We start from the raw sequence: 24,223 nt of genomic DNA on the forward strand, positions 1-24,223 counted from the left end.
AAAGAACACATTTTGTGAGATTTTTTTAATTTAAAAAGTAGAAAAGTAATAGCAAATATCGGATCACCAGAATGCACAATGTTACCTGCTTTGAAGGTGGAAATAGGACCCCTTATCTCTGCACCAATTATATGTTCGCCCCTGAGGGGTCCGACCTCTGGGCCCCCCATGATTTGGGGATTGAATGGGTCATAGTGGTACCACCCCTTCACAGTCTTCCCCTTCACAGCATCACCGACTACTTTTTTAGACACTTATCAAATTATTAAATGTTACTGTTAAGGGTTAGTTTACAGGGATGAGCAGGTAGAAGTTGCATCTAGGCACTGAGGGGCCAAAGGTCCCCCTACTATCAGTGTAGGGGATATTCTATAGATTTTGCACTTGGAATCCAAAACGTTTCCAGATAAGTCTGTAGATACAGGATTAGATGGGAACTATAGGTGCAGCTGCTGATCTGGAGCCCCGTGATCGCGGACCCCATGATGTTAGGCAGGCAAGAGCAGCAAATGGCATAATGGCGGACACAGACTGAAGAGGTCCCCTGTGAAAGATCAGTATGGGGGCCCCGATTTGTGTGTGTGATAGAAGCTTCTTGCTCATTTGGAGGTGGAATACACCCTTTTATCTCTTGGTTGCACAGGTTGCATCAATGGTGTTCCTGCCCCTGCATGCACTTCCGCGTCCATCATGTCACCTCTTGCAGTGCCACCCTACTGTGTTCTGTCAGCACGGGTGGCACTGAAGTAGGGTGCGGCAGTGATGAGCAAGGTGAGGAGGTCACAGCAGGTGAACTTGCTCCAGCACATGTCTATACAGAACTCTGAAAACAGCCCATTGATTTCTATTGGAAAGAGCAGTGAGCATGCTCAGTGTTATGTGCAGTGATTGCTGTGCAGGGAGGTGAGAGGAGTAGGAGAAGCTGCTGCTTCACGTCATGCATGAAGTGTTATCTGGCTTCACAGAGGTGACAGCTTTCGAGACTAAAAGATGTATGTTCGATAGAAAACCTTATTTGATGTCATTTTCTGACGATATTTACCCCCCCCCCCCCCCCCCCCGCAGACCCGATATAGTTGCTAACAATGCTATGTGCTTGTGTGAGTCATCATCGAATTACAAAGCAGTAGACGCTTCAGGATTAGTGAACCATACACAACGTCTTTAATATATATATAATATCAGAATATAAAATAATTATTACACACGTGTATATTACAAACATTATTACAAAAAAAGCAAAAAATAAATCCAAATACATGCTACATAAATATATAGATATAAGTTATTGACAAATTTTACATTCTGCTGGCCATAATGAGCAGCAAAGGTGCGATGCTCTGCAGGCTATCATAGACATCTGGGCAGGGCAGTGTTCTTCAGTGTTGGTGTCCTCTGGTCCGCAAGTCTCTAGATTTCCTAGAAAAACAAAAGAGAAGACCATGTTTAGGAACCCATTTCAGTAGGTAACGCTTGTCAAAATTGTCGAAATAGCCATGCCGTTTTTGAGACCATGCCCATCCCCATTTTTGCACCATTTTTCCTTCATGATTTGGCTTAAGACAGAATTTTTGGAAGGTTACTGGCAGATTTAGTCCTGGAGATTTACCAGTTCCTCCAGGAGCCATTACCTTTTTCTGAAAAGTCGTAAAGTATGGCATGCTGTAGGTTACCAAAAGTGGAGCCAGTGTGGGGCATTTGGGCATTTGTCTGAGGTGACATGTAGACACTTGGCTGGCTGAGGTACTTAGAAACTGGATGATGGCCGTACATTGAATCCTTTGCCCCCTGGGGTAACAGTAATCTGGTGGCCCCCATAGGTCAATGAAGCTGTTCTGTAAATAGTGTTTTGGAAAAATCTCCGGCTGTTTCGTGTACACAGCTCCTATGCAGATCTGCGCATCTCCATCTTCTCCCCTCACACATAACCAGGAAGAGGAAACCGATGAGGGAGTATAACATGACCGCAGGATCAAACAAAAGGGTCTAATATTTTTGCAGATGTAAAAACAAGAGCTTTAGTGGAAAGTCCCTGCACCCCTCAACACTATAATATAAATTAGGTCACTCTTCTAATTTGCTGCTTCTTCCCGTCTCACATTTTCCAAACCTCTGAAGTTGTCGACCACAAGCTTCCCGCAGTCACCCTAACTATAAGCCTAATTGCAAAAAGCCACAAAGCCGTTTCTCACGTTGTTCATTACATAGACAGTCCTGATACAGAAAATTTCTGAGCTCTAAAATAAGTCTCACCTATTGGTGCAGCAGTTTATACTTCAGAGCTGCGCTCCCTACAGCAGGAGCAAAGCAAAGGGGCTACAGAAGTAGCAGTTGCGCTTGGAAACTGGTCCCTGAGGGGCCCAAAGGTTTTGCTGCCATATGGCCGGCTAGAATTATAAATGGCACGTGGTAGGTAGGGGCCCTATTAAGGATTTTGCATTGGGGCCCGTGTTTCATCTCCGTCCGTCTCGTACTATAACTGATGCAGCTATTTCAGCCATTTTAGAGGGAGCACTTTCATTTCTTTGGTCATTGTTTTGCTCTCGCCCTCTACAAACCGATCTAGAATCACCCTTGTGGGGTCACTTTTCTATACGTCGCGCTCCCTGGAGGTCTTTTCCTTGGCAATAATGATAAAAACTGGGATCCATGGGGAGTATTCTGATTTTTTTTCCTTTTTGGATGCCTCTCAATGTAAAAGGAAAAGGTTTCAGTAAAGCAGAAGCGGCCACATGACGGCCCACGTGCCCCGCAAGAGGAAGTCATTACAGATCTCCTTAGAGGTTATTTACTCTGCGCTATAAGGAAACACAGACGGGAAAAGTGCCCCCATCCAAAAAAAGCACAAAAACAACCACTTAAAACATTGTTTGCGCCAGTACTAACTCCTCATGGGCACGTGCACAGAGATGGGGCCCGGTATCGATTGTACACAATCCAATAATATTGCATCATGGGTTAGGCCGCTGGCCGGGATACATGGCGGCGCCCAACACAAACAGGCGACGGGTGAAATGTTTTCGTGTTCTCGATTTCCACAGGTTCAGGAAATTAGATCAAAAAGTTGAATGTGAAGTTGAACGACGACTAGGGGGGCGCAGTAGATTTGGATGAAGCCGAGCATGCGCACCTCTGATAAAAGATGGAGCCCCATTCTCAGGATCAATGAGGATTCCAGTGATCCCAGACAACCAGGGATCAACAAATTCTCCACTATCCTATTGGTAAGAGATAATCTGCCGTTTTTGGGAAACCCCTTTATCAGACACTGGGTAATTACCGGTAGTCACTACCAGACACCTCGGTCAGCAACGACTTATCTTGCTTGATTGAAAAAAGATAGGGCATGTTTATGTCAACATGCCCAATCCTTTTTTTCCACTGATATGTACCATCAGGGAAAAGTTTGGACACCCTCATAAGCTTTACATCGACCAACATTCATCTAGTCTTAGACCAGATTTAGTATGAAAGGGAAAAAAAATGTAGACATTCACTTCTATGGGAGCTGAGCTCCAGTAATTGGGAGCAGCCCCTAAATATTGTATGGAGCCACGCTGGCCGCTGCCGTTGGGGCTGGTTTTCTAATGTCCTCTACTGTCATCCACCTCTGTATTTGTCTATGGTTAAGTGTTGGGGCAGACAATTATGACTAGACCCCAGAGACATTACACGCCCAAGGCCTCCTGATGGGATAACACATTGTATATTTCCCATTTAGATCAGTTGTTTTCCCTGCCGTAAGCTATCCATAGATCATTTTAGCTGCCATACATCTTTCCTTTGTCCCCCATTAATGTCCTTGCTGCTCTGCAACGTCCCCCATGCTTTACACTGCAGCTCTGTATGTTCAGATTGGCAGCAAAAGGGAAAGCACATGCACACCATTATGGGGAAAGAGGATTTCCATTGACGGCAGATACAATATTATTCAGCCCTGCAATTTATAAATACAGAATCAGTCTCTTCTACTGACAGATGTTCGTCTCTTGGCCTGTCTGCCTTATATCTACAGCCATAAATTTAAAAAAAGACTTACGGTACAAATAATGGCAGTAAACACCATTTATTAAGACCCAAAGGAACAATAAAAATGGTTAAAAAACACTAAAAAGCTCCAAAGTGCTATACACAACTAAATCGGCTCACCATGATAAATGGCCAAACCAAGCCCCTATCTCTACAGTGTGCAAGCAAAATAAAAAAACAAGTACCGCATACTAAAAATTGCAATTATACAGCGTAACAAAGCATAAATATATTAAAGCTACTATAGCAGAGCAGTAACAGGAATAATGGGAGATCCGACATCAGGCAATGAGGTGTAATAGTGCATGGATTAAAAACCGTATGAGACCTTGGTGGTATGGGGGGTTCTGTAGTTTTTCTTGTGTATCGCCACACATGGCTTCCTCAGGGGAAGCTGGTAGTTTGTTTCCATGTATGAAATATCTTCCTCAGGGGTAACTAGTTGTGTAGACGACCATGAATCAATTATATCAACCATCAGGCCGTGACTGATTGAGGGCTCCCCTTTCAACATCCGCCACTTTCAGTAAGTGTAAAAGTGGGTTCACACGTAGATTTATTTCATAGCATATCTGAAGTCAAATTTGCATGTATTACATGAGGATTTTGCTCTGCCGCAGATTTTACCCTTTTCATTGAAAATTCAATACAAAGACATCTCTTAATGAGTATGGTTACCGGTAAGTATAAGGACGGCCTATGCGGCTAGTGCCGTGTTGTAAGTGTGGTGGCCCCCAGAATTATTTCCTCTGGTGGGTTGGAAGTACTCCAGCACAATACTGCCTAGTACACGTGTCTTCAGTGGTTAGCAAGGCATTTACATATGCATGATAAATTTATGTTAGACACTTGTATGAGGTGAGTACTTTATGCTGCCATGTACAATTTTAACATTGGACTCCGTGTCTCCACACTAGATCTCTGCCTCCATGTTCATACAGGTGATATGTTTTTTAGTCAATGTGATGTGGATATTTAAGGAACACATTACCAGTTTCCCCCTGAGGAAGCTAAATGGGGTGAAACTCCTGGTGTACTTATTGAGCTCCGATCCACCTAGGTCCCCTTTGGTCTTTTATGGTATTTAACCCTTGCACTTTGTTGCCTGATGTTGGATGTCACACTCTTCTTGTTACTGGTATGCTATTAGCTCTATCATATTTATATGCTTCGAAGCAATAATCGGGAAGTGGGGTAGGGAGAGTCAGCTCACCTATTGTCGGCACAACGAACCCTGTTACAGTAAGTTTTTCTGATCAATTTGAATGCTTTGTTGCATTGTATAATTGCACTTTGTGTCATGGGTTATTTTCTATACTTGACAGGGCCACCATTTATAGGAACTAGGGGTCATTCTGGCCACTTATCATGGTGAGGTGCGCTAAGTTTTATGTATAGCACATTGGATCTTTTAACGAGTTTTACAGCATTTTCTTTGCGTCAGATGTGCACACTGCATTCATGGAGTGGGCTCAGGAGCTGCGCTACACAGCTGGCACCCGCTCCTGACCTCTGCGATCAGAGCAGCTCCGATCACAGCAGTTCAACCTGTGCTACTGTCAGTCGTTACAATGGCATTTTATGTGCAGCTGGGGGAATCATGCAGAGGCTATCCTATCTGCTATGTTTGTGTCTGATCTCAGGAGGTCTGTAGTTTTCACAACTCTGCAATATACAACATTATTGCTGTCTACCGTACAAGTCATCACAAGTTCAAGTCCAATAGTGGGACCAATAAAATAATGCAAGAAAAAAATAAAATAAAATAAATAAATAAATATATATATATATATATATATATATATATATATATATATATGTACTGTATATGTATTTAAAGAAAACTATACTAGTTCATATCACGTACTTCTCCCAAAACATAAAACAATCTTAAGAAATAAAAAAAAATTACATATTAAGTATCAAAATGTGCCTGTCAAAATAATAAAATATTGTATTATTCATACCATACGATGAAAACAAAAAACATATAATAAATATATAAATATAAATAAATATTTATAGCATTTCTGTTTTTTTGATCGTTTTGCCTCCCCCCCGCCCCCCCCCCCAAAAAAAGGAAAGCGATCAGAAAGTTTTATGGATCCAGAAATATTAATAATAAAAACTAATGCAACTCGTATATATAAAAAAACCTGATACAACTCTACCGACCAAAAAATGAAAAAGTTATGGCTTTTTGAAAGGCGAGGAGGAAAAATCAAAAACAAAGAAGGACGCTCTGTCCGCTAAGGGTCCACATAAACCTAATCTTTTTTCCCTATATATGGTTATGTACAGTATTACACCTCTGTGTTATAAGCATTTACAGTTCTTATATATATATAATTACGCCGACATTAGCATATAGGAAGTTGGTGTTTCGCCCATTGATATATATAGGTACAGCCTCCGGTGCTCTGTAGGTTTGTATCCACCCATGCACACAAGTCACTACTATCTGGTGTTGTTGGTTTGGTATTCTCGTATCTGTGACTCATTATTATTATTTAGTCTAAAGTAATAATATAATGGGGTAACGTATCTGTGTACATGATACAACCGGAGGGCGGCCTGTACGGCAATTCCTTGCCTGTTAAACGTGGTTGACGTTGCAGCCATTGCATGGTTATAATCGCTCTCTTTATCATGGGGCTTAAGGCTTTGTTTCCTAAACGCTAATTGATCCTCTATCTGTACGGGAACAAGTGGCATAAGCGGCCTGATGTAACCAAATATTGTTCCTGTGCCCCGGGGGGCCGATTCGGCTGTTCTCTAGTAACAAGATCCTCAGAGACATAAAGCGGCGCGCTCTCACCTGCTCCTGCATTCTTTTCCTCCTGGGTGGCATGGCTTGGAAATTGAGCCTCTGGGCAATACGTGTGGTGACCCCAAGGCGAACATCGGTGGTGACCGCCCGCCATCCCATCACCCGTCCACACGTCGGGCACATCAGCTGCCCCCCTGCATTATTCTTCCCTCCGGCATGGGTCACAAGGCATATTCTACAGTAACTGTGCCCGCACTCTGTAGTCACCGGGTCCTCGAAGTAGCCACCGCATAGCGGGCACACGGAGCCATCCTGCAGCTCTTTGACGGGGCCTCCAGAGGACATGATGCCTATTCTCTCTCACCTGCAGAGTTCAAAGCATAATAATAACAGATTTGTACCTATATAGGTACTTGTGTCCGCCCTGCCAGGCAGAGAGAGGCGGGGAGTTATGTGGTTTGGCAAGTTTGCCTGTTGCGAGCGATTCTGGGAAGTGCCCTCGGGGCCCGTATGTCACCTACCTGTGATGTAATGAAGAGTTAACGTACTATATATAGCTGGGAGCAAACAAAGGGTTAACCAGGGCTCGTAATGTTTACAAAGGAGCATATACTATAGTGGATGAACCCTCATGGGTAACGGAGGAAGACGACAACTGCGGGCGGAGGAGTTGGAATGGAAATGTCAATATTGTTGGTCGCTGCTTATGCAGAGAGCAGCAGTCGAGATGAGTTTTCCAATCACTGCAGCACTCTGCATAGGCAATGACCGAGACGACAAAGTTTATCAATTACACTGAGTTTTGTTATAACAGTCGCCGCCTTTGCAGAGTACAGCAGCCAAACTCATCTGACTGCTGAGCTCTGCACAGAAAGCATTGGTGTGCACTCTCTGCGTCTTTTGAGGAAGAAACAGTGATTTAGGAGCTGGTCATCTAATGAGAATTTATCATCAGGTTTTTAACTAGTCCATCTGGGAGCAGCATAATGTAGGGGCAGAGACCCTGATTCCAGCGATGTGTCACTTACTGGGCTGCTTGCTACACTTTTTATAAAATCTAGGGCTTATGCCCCTATGGCCCTCCTCACACTATGCCACTTAATGGCAAAGGGGTTATCTTCACAAGCCACACTTTTAAGGTGATTGTAAATGTTGAACACCTGTCTGTTCATTAATATGCATCAGTTCTTAGTCTTTGGTTCAAGTCCTACAAAAGGCAATATCTATACTATGTCAAGAAAAGTACTGGGACACCTCCACATTACACCAGCAGGAGATTTTAGAGCCTCCCATCCTAAATGCCTAGGCATAAATATGTAGATGGCACCCTTGTTGATATTGTATCGTGGCACAAGGTGGTAGCTGTGGACCAGGTACTCACCTCTTGCTCCCCAACAAGTTAGATGTAGGCTGGGTGTGTGGACTTGTGCTCTGAGAGAGCTACACCCATGCAGGCTATATGTCCCGATATTGCTGGTTGGCCAGGACCTGATGTTAACCAGTTCATGAAAGGAGACCACCAGTTCTTAATAAACTATACTTTACTAAACAGCCAGTGCGTGACAACTATGTACACAGGATAGCGGGCACACAACTTCTCACGTTTCTTCATTAATACAGAGCATCTCAGTATACAATTTTGTTACTTCCTTGGCCTCACACATTTCTGCCTCCACTGATTTCATGCCCTTCACCACCACCCAGGTTAGCATCATAGTACAGTCCATGTACACTCCAAATCATTTCCTCTTCCTGCAGTTCTGCTTCTGCTTCTGCTCATAAAGGAGAATTGTTTTGCCAATATGGCCGGATTCAGCTTCAATCTCTCTGATGCCTAGGGAACTCCCACCTAGGTCACTCACTTTGTCTCATATTCTATTCTGTCCTGGCCCATTACCTTTAAGAGTTGTAAGCTCCTCGGGGCCATGCTGCTAGGCGTACCTTTTCTGGAACTTCTCACTTGGTCAGTCTGATCTCTGAACAGTCCTCTGAGCTGGCACTGTCCTTCTCTCTGTCTTTTCGTCAGGATCACGATATCTTTATCCCGGTCTCCTTTATCTCTTGCCATAAAACACCCATTCCATGTGGCCTTGCTGAGCACTCAGACCAAACATCTGCTCTAGCTGCAAGCTAGGCTCTGTTTGAACATCTAGAAGGAGACAGTCATTGTGCCTTACACTAGCACCTCTCACTATTGGCTAATTTGAAACATTATCTCTAACTGTCTCTACTCACTGTCTGTTGGTTGGCAGAATACAGCTTCCGCATAGTACAGGGCAAAACATTGCATCAGCATTACATTTCACATTACACATCTCCATCACAATAACGCATGTCATTACAACAACATTGATGTCTTCAAAGGGAAATAGGGCAATATGTTCATATTGCAATATGTCCATCTCCTTACATTTCCCCCTTCTTTAATGATGGTCACCTCCACCATCGGGAAAGCCCGGAACACACCAATACACTACACCACACATAACATTACATCAACCAACATGACATCCTCATTCTTTTCTTCTACAGAACATAGTTGATGTTTTCCTCTCTTTTCTGGAGTGCCATGGAATCAGTCTTACTTGGTTAGTTGGTTAGGACCCTGGAACCACAACTGACTAAGTCTCTTTAATCTGGAAACAGTCCTTCGGGTTAATATTGGCCCTGTTTTGCAAGGGCTCACAAGCCCTTGGGCATAGTCCATTGTCCCTCATCAGTCCTTGGCAAAGGGTGTGCAACCCTCTTGTGGCTGCAGTATCCCTCAATCCTGCAAAATTGTAATCAAACAACTTTAGCCATTTGTGGCTACAACATGAGGGAGTTCCAGGTACCTGGGTCTTAGACCCACATAAACGTGGCCTTACAGGGATTTTAAACTGACCTCTTAAGCAGGTGCAATGAGCACAACATGGCTTCTCCAGCTTCCGACTCTGTTTTCCTCACTGGTCTTTGGCGATCTGCCACTCCTTGGTTAGTGATCTCTCCCTCGGAGATGAGTATTACTCTCGGGTTTGCTGAGGAACCTACCAGCAACAGGATTCATAAGGCTTCCAACCACTTGGTCCTTCCGTGGGCCATGAACCAGGCCATGGTAAGCGTCTCAACCTCCGAATCATGTCTGGCCTCTAGCTCTCTATCAGGGGACCCAGTCACCTTCTCCACCAGGTTACCTGGCTTCACCTCTTTCTCCATCAGCACAATTAACTGACGCCACCATCCTCGCCCGATCCTTTCTTCGGATGGCTCACTAAGCGCTAGGCTTTCTCTTGCCAATAGACGCTGCCACTCCGCCATTATCACTCATCAGTTGATCACCATATCACACTGAATTTTCCTCAACTTCCAACCAACAAATGGCGCTGTCTCTCTCTCTCCAAAAAGCCACCTTCGTCACGGTCCTGCCTTTTGCAGGGTGGGGTTCTATTCGACTCACCATCCCGTTTCTCTAGCTCCACCACCTGTTTTCTTAAGTCACACCTTCCTTGGCGTGACTTTTCCTTCCATTTCATCTTACCACAGCGGCCACTGCTCTCTGTAGACTGCCACTTGCAGTTCCAACACTCCCTCCGGTAATCTCTGGAGCGCTGGACAACTCTTCGAACCTGTTTGTCCCTTCTACACCTACGGTGAATGGGACCTTATTGTTGTTCTGTGCCACTAATCACCATTACAGAGTCCATGATCGACACCTTCTTAGTCTTACCCGTAACACTTTGCTCTTCCAGTTGCAAGACTAGATTCTGCCGACTATGCCACGTGTAACGTGGCACGGGGCGATAGCCGTGTGTTACATAAAGGTGAAGGTGAGGTCCTGGCTGGGTGTGAGGACTTATGCTGTGATGGCGCTAGGACCACGCAGGCCGCATGTAACTGATTTGCTGGTTGGCCAGGACCTGATGTTAACCAGTTAATAAAAGGAGACCACCAGTTCTTACCAAATAATACTTTACTAAACAGCCATTATGTGACAACTATGTAGACAGGATAGCGGGTACATAACTTCTCGCACGTTTCTTCATTATTACAGAATATAAACAGTCTCATTATTTCCTCAGCCTCACACATTCTTACCTTCACGGGTCTCATTTCCTCCACCACCACCCAGTTTAGCATCACAGTACAGTCCATGAAAATAATTTCCTCTTCCCATGGTTCCGATCTGATTCTCCTCATAAAGGAGAGGGTTTGCCAATTTCCGTTTTAGTGCATCCCACCGGTGTTCGATGAGGCTGAGGGCCAGGCTCTGTGTGGCCAGTCATGTTCTTCTGATCAGACTCCCACAACCATGTATTTATGGACCTGGTGCACTGGGAACAGCAATGGGGAACAGAAAAGGACCTTGGTGATGTACAGTTGCGTGCGGCCTCACAGCCATGAAGCTCCCGGCTGGGGCACAATGTTTGTGCTGATGTAAATGTAACGTGGCCCAGGGTGATAGCCGTGGGTGAGGCAGTCATCTATGGTGCCCCACCAAGTTAAATAAACTGGAGGTCCTGGCTGGGTGTGTGGATGTGTACCTTACGCCCATGCAGGCTACATGTAACCATTGTTGTGGGTTTGCCAGGATCAGATGTTTCATAGTTCAATGAGAGAGACCACCATTCAAAAATAACCTCTTTGTTGAATGATAACTTGATAAAGGGTTATATACAAGGAATAGCGGCTACAAAGTCTTACGGGCGTTTCCTTTGCAACTTGAAGCATTATTCATATATTTTTATTCCTTAGTCGTTTACTTCAGGGTTCTCTATGTCCGCTGTTTCTCTCTACTTCTCCACAACCCAGCTTAAATACTACAGTCCTGATCAACAAGTGTCATCCACTTGTTTTGTGGTTCCATGTCCTCTTTCCACTACTGGCGCCTTGGAACTCTTCACTAGTCCCACATACTCAGTCCTGCTTAGGCCAGTTACCTTCCAATTTTGTAAGCTCAGGGTCTAGTAGCTAGGCATTCTCTCCGAGTACCCGTCTCTGGAAGGCCACACTGTCTCTCTGTCACGTATGCTCAAGATCTTGCTGTCCCTCCTGTTTGGACTCCTCTCATTTAGGGTCACCATTGAACCTGGCACTGTTCGCCCTGGACCTTTTGGTCCACTCACTCAGCACTTCAGACCCTTTCTGGCTTTCTATAAGGAAGTTCCCACTGTCTTCCCACATAGCCCCTCCCATTCTGGGCTAGTCCCAAACATAAACTCTAAGTATTCCTACAGTCAAACTTCACAGTTTATTAACGCACTACACAATTTACAATACACAACACAGTTCACATCACATATTACTTCACATAACATTGAAACTAGTTTCTTAAAGGGGGAAACATGGGCAGCATGTCTGGAGCGCCCCCACTGCCGCAGGGCCGAGGGATACCCGGTACCGGGCCTCTGAGTCCTCTGCTCTGGGGTTGTCACGGCGGCTAGGCCCCGGTCCGTGACCCTGCCGTGGGGCGCACAGAGAATAATGGAAATGGATAATGGTGGTGACGCTGTGGTGGTGCAGTGCAGTAAATAACGAGGACACCAGGTTGCAGTCTCTTTACCTCTTTACTGAAGATCTCTGAGTCCTCAGTCCGGAACACGGTTCACCAGGCTGTGCAAGTCCGGCCGGCCCAATGGCACCTCCAGAGTTCTCTTCACAGGTGGAAATCGGTGCCTTCCTACTAGCGCTATGTGTTGTGGTCCTTCCCTGCTGTGCTTACGGAAAGTCCCCCACAACTGTTGTGTCTGTTTCTTAAGTTCCCTCACAACTCGATTAGATGATATTCTGCTAATCCTCCGTCCCTCCCTGAGGTTCTGGTTAGGACTGCACCCGTTTGACGGGTAGGCTCGGAGCTCTTCCGGGACCCTAGAGTCGCCCCTCTCCACAAGTTGCCCCCCAAGACTGCATAGGTGATTTAAGTTAGACAGCCCGCCTTAAACTGACTGTCCTGCCGCTGTTTGGAGTATTGCTTGAAGCTGAATGTTATGATACTCCCTCGGCGTTCCGGCCACCGGTAGTGCGCCTCAGTAGGATGTTTGTTGTGAATTTGGATTCTGGGCTCCCCCGGTGGCCGCTTGTGGAATTGGACTTGTCATCCTCTTTCCTGTTTCACCTGATTCCATCAGTAGTGGGTGTCGCTATTTAAGCTCATTTCTCTGGTGGTTTCTTGCCGGTCAACAATGTTATCTGATGCCTCTCAGTGCTTGTTCCTGCTTCTAGACAACTACTGATAAGTTGGACTTTTGTCCATGTTTTGTTTTGCCTATTTGTTCCAGTTCGCAGCTGAAGTTTTGTTACTGTGTCTGGAAAGCTCTCGTCGATCAGGGATTGCTACTCTGGCGTTATGAGTTAATGCCAGAGTTTAAGGTAATCTCTGGATGGTGTTTTGTTAGTATTTTTCTGCTGACCATGAAAGTATACTATCTGTCTTCTGCTATCTAGTAAGCGGACCTCAAATTTGCTAAGACTATTTTCCTGCTGCGTTTGTTGTTTCATCTGAACTCACCGTCATTATATGTGGGGGGCTACTGTCTTCTTTGGAATATTTCTCTAGAGGTGAGCCAGGTCTTATATTTCCCTCTGCTAGCTATTTAGGTCTTAGGCCAGAGCTGGGCATCTAGCGATTAATAGGAAATGCTACCTGGCTATTTCTAGTTGCGCGGCAGGCTTAGTTCATGGTCAGTATAGTTCCATCTTCCGAGAGCTTGTCCCTCTATAGGCTTGCTATGATCTCTGCCTGCAGAGATCATGACAGTTATATGTGGGGGGCTCCGGTGTTGGTTGAGGGTGAGTTGGAGTACGTTGTGGAGAAAATTTTGGACTCTCGTGTTTCCAGACGGAAACTCCAGTATCTGGTCAACTGGAAGGGTTACGGCCAGGAGGATAATTCTTGGGTCAATGCATCTGATGTTCATGCTTCTGATCTTGTTCGTGCCTTCCATAGGGCTCATCCTGGTCGCCCTGGTGGATCTGGTGAGGGTTCGGTGCCCCCTCCTTGAGGGGGGGGTACTGTTGTGAATTTGGATTCTGGGCTCCCCCGGTGGCCGCTTGTGGAATTGGACTTGTCATCCTCTTTCCTGTTTCACCTGATTCCATCAGTAGTGGGTGTCGCTATTTAAGCTCATTTCTCTGGTGGTTTCTTGCCGGTCAACAATGTTATCTGATGCCTCTCAGTGCTTGTTCCTGCTTCTAGACAACTACTGATAAGTTGGACTTTTGTCCATGTTTTGTTTTGCCTATTTGTTCCAGTTCGCAGCTGAAGTTTTGTTACTGTGTCTGGAAAGCTCTCGTCGATCAGGGATTGCTACTCTGGCGTTATGAGTTAATGCCAGAGTTTAAGGTAATCTCTGGATGGTGTTTTGTTAGTATTTTTCTGCTGACCATGAAAGTATACTATCTGTCTTCTGCTATCTAGTAAGCGGACCTCAAATTTGCTAAGACTATTTTCCTGCTGCGTTTGTTGTTTCATCTGAACTCACCGTCATTATATGTGGGGGGCTACTGTCTTCTTTGGAATATTTCTCTAGAGGTGAGCCAGGTCTTATATTTCCCTCTGCTAGCTATTTAGGTCTTAGGCCAGAGCTGGGCATCTAGCGATTAATAGGAAATGCTACCTGGCTATTTCTAGTTGCGCGGCAGGCTTAGTTCATGGTCAGTATAGTTCCATCTTCCGAGAGCTTGTCCCTCTATAGGCTTGCTATGATCTCTGCCTGCAGAGATCATGACAGTTGTTGCTTCGGTCTTACAGCACGACTCCTACTGGTATTTCTCCTTTGCGTGATCTTGTTTCTCACCCAGCACAATCTATCTCTCTTCTAGTCCTTCCTTGGGCACCGCCGCTACCCGGAGCAGGCACGGTCCCGTTACGTTCGTTCAAGTTGCCAAGCCTCTGTCAGGATCCCACCCCTGACAGAAACCCTACTGTATCTTCCCCCACAACACCCTCTGCCACAAGGTGTTGCCTGGTTCCAACCCAGTCAGCTTTCTCATCTCACTTCCTGCCTGACCCCCAGTTTACCCACTATGGTGGGGAGTGGCCTAATGAATAGCACCCTTATCTCCCCCCGGAGGCCCGACTGTGAAATGTATTGGTGTCTGTGATACCTGATCAGATGAACTCCTTCAGTGCCATCAGACGCACCATAGCTCCCCATAGTGGCGGAGCCACAGCACTGCAACGACCAGGACTCTGGGGCACTGCACTCCCCCCTGGTTAAACACAGTACTCCGGGACTGGGAAGAAAACAACAATACAAGTCAGCAAAAAGACATACAATTTTGTTGAGTGTAATAACAATAAGCATATTTAAACAGGCTTCCCTTTATGGGAGGTAAGGACACTTGAACGTTACAAACGTGGTTAAATATCATAGCAACATGCTACAATTAACTTTTCTTACCCAACCGGGTATTCTACTAAGTGCAACATTGTGGAACAATAATTTAACATTGCCTTTAAGGACATACACTCTAAATCCACTAAAGACCTTCCTATAATCACATTATAAGGTAATTTAACTTTTTTTCATTCTCCTTCTTTAAATCTGCAGGACCGCCTGTCCTATCGGCGCCAGACCTACTGCCTCTCCTTTCTTACAGAACCGCTCCTTTCAGCCCGAGCCTTCTGTCTTTTCAACTACTATACACAGTATAGAACATAACACACTTTCAGTTTACGAGCACTGAGCCATCTCTGTATGGCTCTTATGAGGACTCAGGGTTTACCTTCTATCCTAATTATCTATCATCTATCAACGTAATTAACCATTTTCTTTACACAACATCAAACCTTCTCATTATTTTTCTCATTAATATGCATGCTGGACACCACGTCTACCCCCACGGGCCACTGCATCCTTCTTCTCGCTTTCACTTTCTTTCCGGAACATCATCAGCATTTCTTCACAATTAACTAGTTAAATACATATAACTTTCTCATGTAAACATTATCATCATTTTCTTTCGTCAAACATCATTGCTACTTATCTTAACGTAATATCATCGTTTAAGTGCGACAGGTGAACATCCCCTTTAAGAGGGGGCTAAGTCTCTATGAGGTAGCACGCCTTCTCAGGCTACCAGTCCGTACTCAACAAAGGTTCCAGTGTGGTATCTTCACAAAGAGTCCTTCTTTAAGTAAAACCAGTAGGGAGCACCTTTAGGCTATGTTCACACGTTCAGGATTTCCATCCTTTTTTTTTCCTGACTGAAACTGCAGGTCTCTGCAGAAAACGCAGGTGCGTTTTTTGGTGCGTTTTGGTGCGTTTTTGGTGCGTTTTTTGGTGCGTTTTTTAGTGCGTTTTTTAGTGCGTTTTTTGATGCAGTTTTGTCTGCAGATTGTCTGTGTTTGACAGAAATAAAGTTTACTGCAGTGGGGGGAAAAAAAAAAAAAAAATGATGTCATTTCCTTGTCCAACCCTTTTCTTCTTCCATCCTCCATTTTGGGACTAAACACCAAAATGAGTGGACGTGTTTTGAATGACAGCGCTCCGCGTTTTGCGCCGCATGCGTCACTGCAGCGCACGCATCCGGGCGCAGAGGACGCAGCAAGTTGCATTTTTGCTGCGTCCTAAATCAATCAAAAAAAGGACGCATGCGGCGCAAAACGCAGCGTTGTGCATGCGTTTTGCTGCGTTTTACTTTGCGTTGTGTGTTGCGGCGCCGACGCTGCGGCGCACAACGCAAATGTGAACATAGCCTAAGTGCCACGTATTTCAGTGCCACGTGCCACGTATTTCAGTGCCACGTATTTAAGTGCCACGTGCCACGTATTTCAGTGCCACGTGCCACGTATTTCAGTGCCACGTGCCACGTATTTCAGTGCCACGTGCCACGTATTTAAGTGCCACGTATTTAAGTGCCACGTGCCACGTATTTAAGTGCCACGTGCCACGTATTTCAGTGCCACGTGCCACGTATTTAAGTGCCACGTGCCACGTATTTCAGTGCCACGTATTTCAGTGCCACGTGCCACGTATTTCAGTGCCACGTGCCACGTATTTAAGTGCCACGTATTTAAGTGCCACGTGCCACGTATTTAAGTGCCACGTGCCACGTATTTCAGTGCCACGTGCCACGTATTTCAGTGCCACGTATTTAAGTGCCACGTATTTAAGTGCCACGTGCCACGTATTTAAGTGCCACGTGCCACGTATTTAAGTGCCACGTATTTAAGTGCCACGTATTTAAGTGCCACGTGCCACGTATTTAAGTGCCACGTGCCACGTATTTCAGTGCCACGTATCACGTATTTAAGTGCCACGTGCCACGTATTTCAGTGCCACGTATCACGTATTTAAGTGCCACGTGCCACGTATTTAAGTGCCACGTGCCACGTATTTAAGTGACACGTATCACGTATTTAAGTGACACGTGTCACGTATTTAAGTATCCACGTATCCCACGAAGATTTTTCATGGAGAACAGACACATCCAGAGATATGTCTGCTCTCCACGGCTGCAGCAACACACTGACAGGAGCCATAGTTCCTGTCGGTGTGTCACTGCGCATGCGCGAGCGAGTTTACCGGCGGTCATTGACCCCGGCACTCTCGCTTAACGGCAGTGCTGCGTGGGAAAGTTCAACGCAGCTGTACTGCTGTTAACCGAGACGCCGGAGCCATTGAACTCCGGAACAGTACGCGATACACTGCTAGGAGCTTCGCTCCTGGCAGTGTATCGCCGGAGAGCAGCCGATCGGCGTGGGACACTCGTTTTATGGATTCTGCGGACAGGGAGTATGGATTTGGTTTATTATTTTTGGATTTTTTCCTGGAGGATCGAGGGCTTCGCCTACCAGTGTGCTGTTGGTGAGTATATACTCTGTGTTATGTGTTGTATGTACTGTACTGTGTGTCATGTTTGTGTATTGTGTGTAGGTGTTTGGTGTAAACTTTACTATTGTGCTAAGTCGCCGGACACAGGGACAACTCTCCCATCCTAATACCGGATGGGAGTAGTAGTCCCATACGGCGACTTAGCACAATGGAGGCACTATCGTCGCATGGGGACGGGGACACACACACACACACACACACACACACGCACGCACGCACGCACGCACGCACGCACGCACACACACACACACACACACACACACACACCAAATCAATCAAACGGCCGACACGATCCCCATGCGACGCTATGCCTCCATGTCTCTCCGCCCACGCACTTCCGGCCCCGCACTTCCGCCCGCTCCCCCGCACTTCCTGCAGCAGCGGTTCTGCACATCAAACCGCAGTAAAACACGCAGATATATTTTTGATCTGCGTGTTTTACTGCGATTTTGACCTCACAATGGAGGTCTATGGGTGCAGAACCGCTGCGGTTCAGGAAGAAGAATTGACATGCTCCTTCTTTTTTCCGGGAGCTATTCAGCACGGCTTTTTTTTTTAAATTTCCGGACCATGTGCACAGTGTGTCCTGTTTTCCATAGGGTACAGTGTACTGTACCCTGCATGGAAAACAGCTGCGGAACCGCAGCGGCAAAACCGCCGCGGTTCCGCGGTAAAAAACGCACTGTGTGAACATGGCCTTAATAAGGTGCAAACTATATACAAGAAGTTCGGATCATGCACTGTTCATGATTTCAGCAGTTCTGGAAACTTTGTGCAAAAACTTGGAAAAAATCAAACAAAAGCAAAACAATAGGGATCCCAGGTCAACAGAAGGATCCCCTTAAGAGTTAACCCTGGACGGGTTCAGCAGCAACAATCAGGAAACAAACAGTTAAAAACTATGTACATACTCATGGTTTCGAGGTTTATTCTTCCAAGTCCGGGGGTGATCTTTGTTCCCCGGCCGACGCGGCACCCGTACTGGTAGTTGGTCTCTCAGATGCCATCAGATCAGCCGGTGCCTGGATTTGAAGGCTAATCCTGCTTGCGAGTTCGGTAGCCGCTACAAGACGTACCGTGGTGATGGGAACAAGGTCTGGCAAATCGGGATCAGTCATGATCGGGGCAACAGGGGGCGCTCTCTCAGGCTCACACCGTCGCACGTTCCGGGCACACCATCCTTGTGCACTCCGATGGCGGGTGTAAGTCACCTGATCCCCTCTTTGTAATGGATCACCATTTCGACTGCAGCAGGGGGTCTTCACGTTATAGCTAGTAACAAAGACGTCAGTTGGTAGCCCCAGTTCCTGTATGGAGCCCCATCCCCTCTTCGGGTGGTAGGCCAGCACAGTTCCCCGCTTTACCACGTCTTTCCTACCGGGAGCAGACTTCTTACGTTGTGTGTCAGATTGTTCGGTCTCGTCTCGATCTTTCCAGTGTTGTATTAGGCATTGCTTATACTGTTCCCAGGTAAGTACCGCAAGGGTGAGGCCATCCTCCCGGGTCCCATCTGGCCCGGTCCAGGGGGTGTCCCACCGGAGGATCACCCCGTCTAAGCCCACGTCTAGGGGTTCTCCCATCTTGGTTGGTAGCGGAGGCACTAGCTTCCCCATCGCGTTAGAGGTAAGGATGACCCGCTCCACCAAGAAAGAACGATCATTGCTGGGGTGAGGAGCGGTCACAGGAGCGGGATCGCTCAGGGGAACCGGATCGGTCGGGAGAACAGAATCGGCCAGGGGAGTAGGGATGCCGTCCATACCTGCGCCTGATGTGATTCCACCGATGTCGCTCCGGTCCGTTGACGAGGACACTGGAATCGGCTGCAGCCCGGACCGCGGCTCCTCCGGGGTCACCTCTTGATGTGGCTCCGCCCTCCCTGGTTCCGTGGCTGGGATAGGTTGATTCGGCTCCTCCATTGGCGACTCCAAGGAGTTCGGGTCCCTCACCGGCGGTGGACGCGAGTCCGCTTCTGATGGGTGAGGGCAAGCCGGGATCACCCCGCCGTCGCTCGGGCACTTGCTGCTCATCGCCGCTGTCTGGCATTCGGCGGCAATGCATGCACCTGGCTCCGCCATTTCTCCAAGGTCGAGTTCCTCCTTCACCTCGTTCCCGCCGTTGCAAGTCAGGGGGCGGTTCTCCTCTGTTGCTGGGTAGGTCGTCCTCTCGCAGCAGGAGTTCGAGGGGGCGGTCGCTACTTCTGGCGCCACTTTGGTAGTCTCCTCCCATGGCACGCCCTTCTTCTTCCTCTGCGCTCCCTGTGACGCCGCAATGGCGGTGGTTTTGGCGCGAACTTTTGGCGGCAAGTGACAATCCACAGTTTTGGTAATAAAGTACAACCCAAGCACAATAAATCACAGTTCCAAGGCACACATGACCTGATTCTTCAGGCTTAAGTAGATCCTGTTCGTGACGCCAAGTTGGAGCGCCCCCACTGCCGCAGGGCCGAGGGATACCCGGTACCGGGCCTCTGAGTCCTCTGCTCTGGGGTTGTCACGGTGGCTAGGCCCCGGTCCGTGACCCTGCCGTGGGGCGCACAGAGAATAATGGAAATGGATAATGGTGGTGACGCTGTGGTGGTGCAGTGCAGTAAATAACGAGGACACCAGGTTGCAGTCTCTTTACTTCTTTACTGAAGATCTCTGAGTCCTCAGTCCGGAACACGGTTCACCAGGCTGCGCAAGTCCGGCCGGTCCAATGGCACCTCCAGAGTTCTCTTCACAGGTGGAAATCGGTGCCTTCCTACTAGCGCTATGTGTTGTGGTCCTTCCCTGCTGTACTTACAGAAAGTCCCCCACAACTGTTGTGTCTGTTTCTTAAGTTCCCTCACAACTCGATTAGATGATGTTCTGCTAATCCTCCGTCCCTCCCTGGTGTTCTGGTTGGGACGGCACCCGTTTGACGGGTAGGCTCGGAGCTCTTCCGGGACCCTAGAGTCGCCCCTCTCCACAAGTTGCCCCCCAAGACTGCATAGGTGATTTAAGTTAGACAGTCCGCCTTAAACTGACTGTCCTGCCGCTGTTTGGAGTATTGCTTGAAGCTGAATGTTATGATACTCCCTCGGCGTTCCGGCCACCGGTAGTGCGCCTCAGTAGGATGTTGCTTCGGTCTTACAGCACGACTCCTACTGGTATTTCTCCTTTGCGTGATCTCGTTTCTCACTCAGCACAATCTATCTCTCTTCTAGTCCTTCCTTGGGCACCGCCGCTACCCGGAGCAGGCACGGTCCCGTTACGTTCGTTCAAGTTGCCAAGCCTCTGTCAGGATCCCACCCCTGACAGAGACCCTACTGTATCTTCCCCCACAACACCCTCTGCCACAAGGTGTTGCCTGGTTTCAACCCAGTCAGCTTTCTCATCTCACTTCCTGCCTGACCCCCAGTTTACCCACTATGGTGGGGAGTGGCGTAATGAATAGCACCCTTAGCTCCCCCCGGAGGCCCGACTGTGAAATGTATTGGTGTCTGTGATACCTGATCAGATGAACTCCTTCAGTGCCATCAGACGCACCATAGCTCCCCATAGTGGCGGAGCCACAGCACTGCAACGACCAGGACTCTGGGGCGCTGCATGTCCATATCCCTACATTAATACCAGAGGAGGTCTTGACTCTGCAGTTATGGAGTCAGCAGAGAAGTGGTGTATTCTCTTCTTCTCAGCACTCGGACTTCTGCTCTGTAACGTAACGGAGTCTCCACCACTTCATGGTTGAGTTGCTGCGGTTCCTTCCACTTCTCAGTAATATCACTCATGGGTGATGGGTGAAGATTCAGGAGGAAGAAATGTCATGAACAGACTTGTTACCCCAGTGGTTCCTGTTACAGGACCCCCACTGGTATCAGTGAGCTCTGCACCACCGGTCGTTCTGTTTCGTTAGTAAAGGAAGACAGCAGGTGAGGGACGGGAGGTTATACAATGGGGGCTGGATGTTATACATTGGGGGCGAAGGGCAGGATGTTATACACGGGTGGGCAAGGGGCCAGATGTTATACATCAGGGGTGAGGGGCCGGATATTTACACTGGGGGCCGGATGTTATACATCAAGAATGAGGGGCTGAATATTATACATTGGGGGCTCAATGTTATACACTGGGGGCGATGTGGGGTAAACAGAATTCAGTGATTAAGATGTGAGTCCAATACTTTACTCCATATATTGTCTATGGTGTCTACATGGTCTTCTTCTTTTGGGGCAGGTTTTCTCCCAGTCTTCATAAACCTAGTAATTAATTGCTGTGGTGTCTGAGGTAAGGTGAGGTAAGGGAATTTACTCCTGAGACACCAATGTAACCAGTGTCTGGCAGTACTGGCAGTAATCCACCCTGGTGCCATTTATCGAAGAAGTGAACATTTATCAAAGCCGAATACTCATTCTTCCAAGTGGGAAGGGACCTATCTGTGAGTCTACACAGGACTAGACAGCACCCTAGGAGCTAAGGATGATGTGATCATGGAAGACGTACCATTAGGTCATCTTATTGGGGTCATTATAGGTGAGGGATTACTGCACTACTGTTTCTACCATATATCTGATGTAACCTACAGCAAATGGGAACGCAATGTGAAACATCTGAAATTCTGCCCAGTTACCAGAACAAGTGACTACATGAAGCAGCTGTGGGCACAGTGCCACGTGCCCTGTGTGTTCTGTGGCTTATTTTACTGTTTCTTCCAATTAAAGAAATGTTGCAGAGAAATTTTCTTTTTCCTTTTATGGTTTTTATAGACTATGTAACGTGCAGCACAACGGATGAGTATCTTCTAGCTGAGACCCATAGGCTAGACCAAGACTGGTACATGTACCTGGTAGAACATTTTTTTAAAGGGGACCTGCCATTTTTTTTTAGCCTGATGTAAAAACCGCAGTTCTCCTGAATCCGGCGATGTTTTTATTTTTTTCCTGCTCCTCTCCATTACTGACATATGGCCTCCTCCTCCCTGTATGTAAATGTAATATTGATTGTCACAGAGAAGAGTTGTGGGCCACACCCATTTGGCTAAAAAGACTAGATTTATACACAAGGAAGAGGAGGCCATATCTCAGGAACAGAGAGGTGCAGAAAAAAGAGAAAAACAACGCCGGATTCAGGAGAACAGCGGCATTTACACCAGATAAAAAAACTACATATTTATGGTTAGTAACAGATTTTGTTTCTGGTGTAAAGTGAAGTTTCTAGACTCCATTACAAATCTGTAACCATTTGCTCCGGTTATGTATAAAACTAGTGCAGTTCACAATCACTTTCCTGGCATTTACTCTGTAGTGGGCAGTTTCTATACGGCATAGGATTAGAATGCATAGAAAGAGCCAACTGCAGCTGCATCTCCCTCCTCCCTTTTTTTTAATTACTCCCAATAATACTGTAATATCCCAGTGGGACTGAGCTTTCTGAACATTTCGAAGAAGCTCATGGCAGAAAACAGCAACTACAGGCTCCTAGGTGGTAAAGGAGATGCTACATCCAATAGAAAATGCTGCATATACTAATGCAAAAAACATGATAATTATTGATTGTCTGTAAGGCAGAAACATGAAGATGAAAGCACTCATCAGTATAAGTGACGGCTGACACAACCGCGGTGCAAAATGACAGATGTGGGCTGCAGGGTCTGGAGGGGATGGCAATATCTGAGGCTGACAGCAGCTGCAGAATAGTATGTGGCCTAAGTCCAGGAAACTTATCGGGATGAGCAGTAACAATGATGTTTTGTTTATTGCATTTAGTGAGTAATTTCGATGTTCCCCAGTACTGGAGGTAGTTTGTAAATCCTATTTGTTTTTGCCAACTTACCTGATTGTTTTGCCAACTTTCTCCTTGACCTGACTAAGGATTGTAGGGGGCAGAGATGAAGCATCCAGGGGTCACCTCATAAAGAGAATGGTGATAACAGCGGAGGAAGAGTGTGCTGATCTTGTAGGAGACAGTGACCTGTATATCCAGCTCTACTGTTCCACGCTGCACCATCCGCATATCATGAACGTAGGGAAACTGCAACTCTCCGACTTCTGACGTAGCCGTTAACCAATCATGGTGGTTGCACATCTTAGAACAATTGAGGCCTTAGGCCAACTACAGAAATTGGGCCAAAAACCCCCCAAAAGTATTGACTATTTTTATATAAGATGACACAAATCTTTACAAAGAAAAAAGTTGATCTATAGTGCAAAACGTGCCCCCTGACCTCCGTCACATGTGTGAGGCGTCCAGCTGTTTGTGAGTTGTGCTCCCACTGGCAGCTCACACAGTTGGCCTTTTTTGGATCAGCTGTCTTGTCTTGGAGAAATATCTGTAAGTCTCCTTCATTATGGTGGATTTTCGATGTTTGCATTAGCAGAAGTGAAAGGCTTGTCCAAACACATGGTGCATTCAGCACAGTGGGTACAGTCGGCGCGGCCCTGGGCGCTGCGCGTCACGCTACGCTGCCTTCCTAACAGGCTTATTTTCTATACCCTCTTTATTAGTACTTTTTATTACTTGGTTTGTTTATTTTCCTTCTGTTCCATTTTAGACCAACCTGGAGTTCTCGATCACAGGCCGTGATCGCCAATATGCAGATTGTTCAGCGCTCGTTTGCTGACTGGTTTACAGAAGCCGATGAAGAAGTCCGGAGC

The 24,223-nt window shown here is 46.7% G+C and overlaps 1 protein-coding gene across 1 annotated transcript in view; it reads right to left on the reverse strand.

Annotated features, from left to right (window-relative positions):
- Window positions 1–1,141: 1,141 nt before the first annotated feature.
- GNL1 (G protein nucleolar 1 (putative)) overlaps window positions 1,142–24,223 on the reverse strand; it is a 127,082-nt gene continuing 104,000 nt past the window's right edge. Inside the window, exon 16 of the mRNA XM_077285973.1 lies at window positions 1,142–1,419. The gene's annotated coding sequence lies outside the window, so the exon portion shown is untranslated. The remainder of the gene's footprint in view (window positions 1,420–24,223) is intronic.

This window comes from Ranitomeya variabilis, chromosome 2 (genome assembly GCF_051348905.1).
Source record: "Ranitomeya variabilis isolate aRanVar5 chromosome 2, aRanVar5.hap1, whole genome shotgun sequence".
Taxonomy (NCBI): Eukaryota; Metazoa; Chordata; class Amphibia; order Anura; family Dendrobatidae; genus Ranitomeya; species Ranitomeya variabilis.